Here is a 6,980-nt window from a genome sequence, read left to right on the forward strand (position 1 = left end):
GTTTCTAAGTCTGTGTACTCAACTAGCACTTATTCAGGGTAACATATATAGTGACCTTACTGCTTTTGGAACTGGTTTGAAAACTGAGGGCGCTACAGAAAATTGGCAATATCACTTAAGCAAATATGCCTTATTTTGCTACTTGCAAGGAAAAACAGGTACCTGGTGACAGCAAAAATTGTTAACATTTATTTTGCCCCTTTAAACTCCCTGAAAGCATGTGGACGGATCCGGAAGTTTTAGGTGATACTTCTGATTATCTTACAGTCCTAATCTGAAGTAACACAAAAACAGACAGAATAATTCCAATTCAGTCCGTTCCATAGGTAATCCGTCCTTGTACTCATATACTTGGGTCTTTTATATTTCAGACAATATAATAAAATATGTGATTTGCTAAAATATCTATTTTCACGTGTCTTGTTCCTTTGAATAAAAACAGTACACTTTCACAGGATATTCAAAGTTTATTTGAAATTCTATTAGATTTTTATGAAAATTGCAGAAAATATGCAACTTGTATAAAATTCGTCCTTCACTAATTTTGAATGCCTTATTCAAAAATTTTCTTGAATACCATTGTAATGTTACACAGTTCAAAACATTTGGCACATTCCAATCTCATGACCAAGACAGATAATGTGCCCTGAAAGTTGTAAGTTTAGGTGAAAAATTATGAAACAGGACATTTTCCTCTTCCTTAACAGGAATACATTGGTGAACAGAGTCCTTTTTCTTCTCTTCTTGGGGATACTACCGGAATTTTTAAAAAGCAGACTCACTGATATACCTTGGCATTATATTCTGAAAAATAGAAAACAGAGTAAATCAGGATTTGTCAGTCATTATTGTCAGAATAAGTCAGTCATTATTTGTTCAAGCAAATAATACATTTATTCTTATAGGCAGCATACTAAGTGGTAGAATTTTACAGTATGTACAAAATATTGAATTTCAGAGAAATTACATGAACAAAATGCAAACACACAAAATTAATGTCACATGAACTTTAGTTTGCTTTTCCAAATATTAATAATAGCCATGAAGAAATGCAGTTTTTCCTAGTCATGATGGCCAACCAATGGCACATATGCCGGAAGTGGCACCCAGAGCCACCCAGGAGTTGTTGCCCCTTGCTTTTCCGGCTTCCAGTGTGCCAGCCAGCTGGTTTTCATGCGAACAGGCATGCCAGAAACCAGAATATGTGTGCTCCAGGAAGATGATCTTCCCATTTCTAGTGTGCACACATGCACTAGCCAGCTGGTCTGGTTTCTGGCATTCATGCGAGTATTAAGACCAGCAACAGGCAGGCGCATCAAAAGATGCAGAGGGGATCCAAGCAGATGCCTCCGAAGGGAGGAGAGCAAGGCCAGCCCATCATTCTTCCCTCCCTGGGCACGCGGGCTACTTTCACGGCAGTCTGGAGCACAGGTGGACAAACAACCACTGCGGTCAGTGTGATAGTGGTGGGCTACTTGTGCAGATGACCCCATGGCCTGGGCTCCTTTCTGCTGTCCCCTCCCCCCCCCCCCCCCCACCTTGGCAGCCGGAGAAGCTCCGAATGTGTGGCCTTGTCTGGGATCCTCCTGCTGTAAGATGCTTCAAACATTGCCATTTTTATATCTGGACAAAGAATTTTCCAAATAATTTTGGAATACTTCTGACAACCCAATATTTTTTCCCCCTGAATACCTTTCACTGTCAAGTGAAGAAGTGTTCTGTTATGAGATCTTATTCAGGAGGAGTTTCTCCACTTCACAACATACAGTTCTTCCAAACCCATAGTATCTTTGGCTACTAAGTAAGACCTGTGATAGTATGGTCTAACAGATCTGCTCCATGATTAATATATTGGACATGGGCGAGGCTGTCTACTATATCTGAACCACTGAACCACAAAGCAACTACAAGCCACATGCAAACCCAATCAGCACAAAATTTCATATATTAAAGTTTTGGCTAGATGCTTCTTAATTTCCCTTTGTTAAGGTGCATCTTACAGTGTGCTTGGTTGTTAGAATTTAACCATTTCTCCTTCTTGCCCATAGATCAGCAATACTTTACCCAACCCTACACTTGGTTATTGTAAATATACTCTATGTCTTTGGTTATTATTTTAAACAAACACATTAGAGAAAAAAGACCAAGACCAGAAGGACCCAAGGTTTTTTAAAAAAACATAAAAGTAATCCAACAGCTACTTCAAATTTATAGCCAATTAATGGGAGAATAAGAAAGGAAATATAGGAAGAAGTTAAAGACATTTGCTTGGGCAAGGGGTTGGACTAGAATCAGTGGTCCTCAACGTTTTTTCCACCAGGGACCAGTTTCAGCAAGACAATTTTTCTATGGCCTGGTGGGGGCGGAAAGGGGTGTGGTTGGGGGCGGGATTAAGCATGGGGGTGCTGGTCCTCCCCGCCCCTCTTTCCCGCCATCGCCCTGTGGCCGGCAGAACCTGCCTCCCAAGCCCTCTTGCCCAGCGGGGGCTAAGCGCTGGAGACAGGGGGTCAGGCTGGCCCTCCTGCCTCCCCCCAGCCAAAAACGCAAAAGCGCCCCGCGGCAGAAGCCAAAAGAGGCTTGAGCCTCTCGGTCCTTCCCGCCCCTCTGTCCCGTCCATCGTCCTGTGGCCGGCAGAACCTGCCTCCTGAGGCCTCTTGCCCGGCGGGAGGTGAAGTGCTGGAGGGAGGGGGTGGCGGCATGAGGGCCGGCAGCTGCTGACTCCACGGACCGGTGCAACATGCCCCGCGGCCCGGTACTGGTCCGCGGCCCGGTGGTTGGGGACCCCTGGACTAGATGACCTACAGCAGGGGTCCCCAAACGTTTTACACAGGGGATCAGTTCACTGTCCCTCTGACTGTTGGCGGGCTGGACTATAAAAAAAACCTATGAACAAATCGCTATACACACTGCACATACCTTATTTTAAAGTAAAAAACAAAATGGGAAAAAATACAATATTTAAAATAAAGAAGAAGTAAATTTAAATCAATAAACTTGCCAGTATTTCAATGGGAACTATGGGCCTGCTTTTGACTGATGAGATGGTCAAGGTCCACTTCCATATTTGTCGCTGCTAGCCGTAACATGTGATGTAAGTGTGCATCAGTTAGTCTAGATCTGGTTGGAGAGTTCAGATGTTTCATTCTGGAAAAAGTCTGTTCACAGACATAAGTGCTGCCAAAGATGGCTGCCATTTTGAGTGCATTGTTCCTGAGATTAGGATATGTCTCAGAGGGGAGAGATGCATAGAAATTAAGCAAGCTACTTGACTTGAATGTGTCTTTCAGGGAGTCACAATTCTGCAGGTCAGCCAGTTCCATTTGGTAAATTGCATCCGCATTTTCAATGTCAATAGAAAATGGGTTACGGAAAAGCTCTATTTTCTGTTCATGGAGATGAAGTTCTTTAAATCTGGATTGGAACTCCTTTTGCAACTTTTCCAGTGAATCCACACAAGTTTCTTTTGGAAATGCAACCAAGGGATTTTCCGCTAACAGATTTTGAGTTAAGGGGAGATGGCAGAAAATTTCCTCCTTCACTTGTTTGATAAGGAGGCCTAATTTTACTTGAAATGCTTTCACGTGTGAATTCATATCACAGATGAGCTTCCCTTTTCCTTGAAGTTGCACATTGAAACTGTCGAGTAGCTCTGTTACATCTGCCAGAAAAGCGAGGTGCCATTTCCATTCTGCATCACTGAGCTCTGGTACTTCTTTGTTTTGTGAAATCATAAAATCTGTAATCTGAGGAAGTAAGTCATAGAAATGTCTCAGAAATCTCCCTCCACTCAGCCGACGGACTTCTGTGTAGTACACATCGTCATAGGCAACATTTAGCTCAGACAGAAATTCCTGAAATTGTCTGTGGTTTAGTGCATTGGCTCTAATGAAGTTAACACAAGAGAACACAATTTTCATAACGGAGACCCACTTCAGTGATTTACTACATACTAGCGCTTGTTGGTGGATGAGGCAGTGTATGGCTATTGGATGAGATTGGTTACATTTGTCCATCTGTTGATTGATCTGATCAATTACTCCTTTCTTAGATTCCACCATGCTAGGAGCACCATCTGTGGTTAAGCTGGCTAGTGTAGCCCAGTCCAGCTCCAAATCCTTCAAAGTTTGGGAAACCTTTTCATAAATATCCTCTCCTGTAGTTGTATCTGTGATGCTGCAAAGTGCAGCAAGCTCTTCTGTGACTTCAAAATTGTCATTCGTCCCACGAATAAAAATAAGCAGTTGTGTGAAATCCCGAACATCCAGTGCCAAGGAAAAATATGACAGTTTTCTTGCAGAGTTTTGCAAATGCTGATATAAATTGTTTCCCATTTCTTCAATCCTTTGTGTAATTGTAGGTTCTGAAAGATTAACTATACGAAATAAGTCTGCCTTTTCTGGACACAACATTTTGGCAACATCAAGAAGGCAATCTTTCACAAATTCTCCCTCCACGAATGGTCTGCCAGTGCGGGCTATTTGCTTAGCAACTTGAAAACTTGCTCGCAGTGATGAAATATTTAGCTGCTTCTGCTTCACAAAATTATTTTGCAGTTTTGATATTTTATCTTTTCTCACATCTCCGACCAAACAATCATATCTATCTTTATGTTGAGTTTGATAGTGTCGACGTAAATTGCATTCTTTGAACACAGCCACTACATTCTGGCATATCAAACACACAGCTCTTTCTTTGTACTGCATGAAAAAGTAATCATAAGTCCATTGTTCTTGGAATATCCTAGGCTCCCAATCAATTTTTCTCTTTCTTGAAGTCATTGTTTCCTAGGGAATCCAAATTGCTATTAGTAAAATATCAACAGAAAAATATACAGCCCTACAAAAACAATATACCAACAACTTCCTTTCCTTCCTCCCTCAATTTCTCCTTCCTTCCCTCCTTCCTTTCCACTTCTCTCTTCCCTCTCCCTCATTTGTTTCATTTTCCTCTCCCTCGTTCTTTCCCTCCATCATTTTCTCATTTTTCTCTTTTTCTCTCTCACATTCCCTCTGTCTCTCTGCCTCCATCTCTGTCTGAGCCAATAGGGAGGGAAGGGGTGGTGGTATTTCTCCCAAATTCCTAGCTTACCAAAAAAAGCAGTGTTGGGGGGGAGGTTCTTCCTTCCTGCGGTTTTCTTAACGCCCGTCCTGGGGGGGGAGGCAAAGTGGAGCAAGTCCCCAACTCCTTGCCCGAGTTTTCTTTTTATTTCTCTCTTTCTTTCTCTCTCTCCCCCCTTCTCTCTCTCTCTCACTCTTTCTTTCTCTATCTCTCCCTCCCTCTTACTCTGTCCCTGTCTTTCTCTGTCCCTCTTTCTACTTTTCTCTCTCTCCCTCTTTCTCTCTTACCTTCTCTCTCTCTCTCACTCTCCCTCTCTCTCCCTCTGTCTTTCTCTGTGTCCCTCTCCCTCTTTATCTCTCCCACCCTTTCTATCTCTCCCTCTTTCTCTCCCTCTCTAAATTGCTCATTAAAACCTGACAGTAGCAGAAATTAGGTACAATTTCTGTATAAACCAAAGCTATTTACACTTATTTTTAGGAAAACAGGCTTGATACAGGATTCCCTATTTTCTTTTTAAAAAGATTCAGAACCAATTGAATTTCACGGCCAATGACGAGCACAGAAGGCTTTTTACAAACCAAATCAAGGGCAAGGCGAAAGAAGGTGGGCTCTGCGGGCAGATTTAATGCAGGCAAACCCAAGATGGATTTCTACACACCTCGAGCAGCTTCGGCCGATTTTTTTTTTTTAACAAAAAGGAAAGAAGCCCAGGGCGAACTTCCCTCAACCCCCCACCCCCGCCATAAACAACAATAGACAATGACTGAGGGGTGAGCAAAATCTTATCTTCAACATTTCAACCCGGTCATCTTTTAATGCCCCAAAGAGGCGCAGGTGAGGTGGAAAAATCCGAATTCCTCCCCTCAGGCCTTTCGGGACAGCATTCATCTCAAGGGGGCGGGGGAGCTTAAGGGACGAGGGGAGGGGGTCATGCGGTTAAATCAGAATTAAACCTTGTGTGGAACGCAGCCTTTGTGGAGAGATATTACGTCCAAAGCAGGACAATATTTATTTTCGCTTTTTTTTTTAGCTCTAAGATTTAAAATAATAATAACTAAAAAGCCGAAAAAAGGAAACTTACTAGCTCGGCGGAGGTCCCTGAGGGGGAGAGCTCGGCTTTGTTAGCGGCTGCCATTAGAGAAAAAAAAGCGCGCCAAGCTGAAGAAACGACTGAGGGGGGGGGGAAAAACCCACTCCCAATTCCTCACGCCAAAGATGAAATAGGTTAAGAAAAGCCCCCGTGGCTGCCGCTCGAGAATCCTGAGGAGGAAAAAACCCCCCACCTTCAGTTGGTTCCCCGTTAGTAGAAACAGCCTCCTCAGGTAGCGATCGATTCCGAAGGAAGCACCAGAAGCAAGAGCGCGGGTAAAGCGCGAGCCCGTTGACCGTCTGCGCATGCATACTGCAAGGTAGGCGGGGCCTGCATCTTCACCATAGAAACAGGGATCTGCTCCTTCAGCTCTATGCAGCAGGTGTTCCTCGACTTACGACGGCTCATTTAGTGATAGCAATAGCACTATTTATTTATTTATTGGATTTGTATGCCGCCCCTCTCCAGAGACTATTGTGGGCATGTAAACAGATTACATTGATAAATAAAATAAGGTCAGATAGATAGTCTACAATTTAATATGGTCTACTCTATGGTCTGTTTGGCTTCTCTTCATGCATTGTGTATTATAGAGCCAATGTTTCCCTTTTATGCTGTTTAAGAAAGGAAATCCGAATTGTTGGTTGGCTAATACCAATAAAGAAAAATACACTGCTGAAAATAAATAAAGGGAACACTTGAACAACACAATATAACTCCCAAGTTAATCAAATTTCAGTGAAATCAAACTGTCCACTTAGGAAGCACCACTGATTGACAATCAATTTCACGTGCTATTGTGCACATTCAACTTTGTACAGAACAAAGTATT

At 42.8% G+C, this 6,980-nt stretch overlaps 1 long non-coding RNA gene across 2 annotated transcripts; it reads right to left on the minus strand.

Annotated features, from left to right (window-relative positions):
• Positions 1-452: 452 nt before the first annotated feature.
• Positions 453-6,448, minus strand: LOC139174464 (uncharacterized). Of its 2 annotated transcripts, none has more exons than XR_011560359.1 (3): positions 6,342-6,448; positions 2,999-4,784; positions 453-804 (listed from the first exon to the last, which is right to left on the minus strand). It is a non-coding gene; the product is annotated as an uncharacterized lncRNA (long non-coding RNA). The 2 variants fall into 2 exon arrangements; XR_011560360.1 differs by having other exon boundaries at positions 6,140-6,413.
• Between the last annotated feature and the right edge of the window lie 532 nt (positions 6,449-6,980).

The sequence above is a fragment of the Erythrolamprus reginae genome, chromosome 11 (genome assembly GCF_031021105.1).
Source record: "Erythrolamprus reginae isolate rEryReg1 chromosome 11, rEryReg1.hap1, whole genome shotgun sequence".
Taxonomy (NCBI): domain Eukaryota; kingdom Metazoa; phylum Chordata; class Lepidosauria; order Squamata; family Dipsadidae; genus Erythrolamprus; species Erythrolamprus reginae.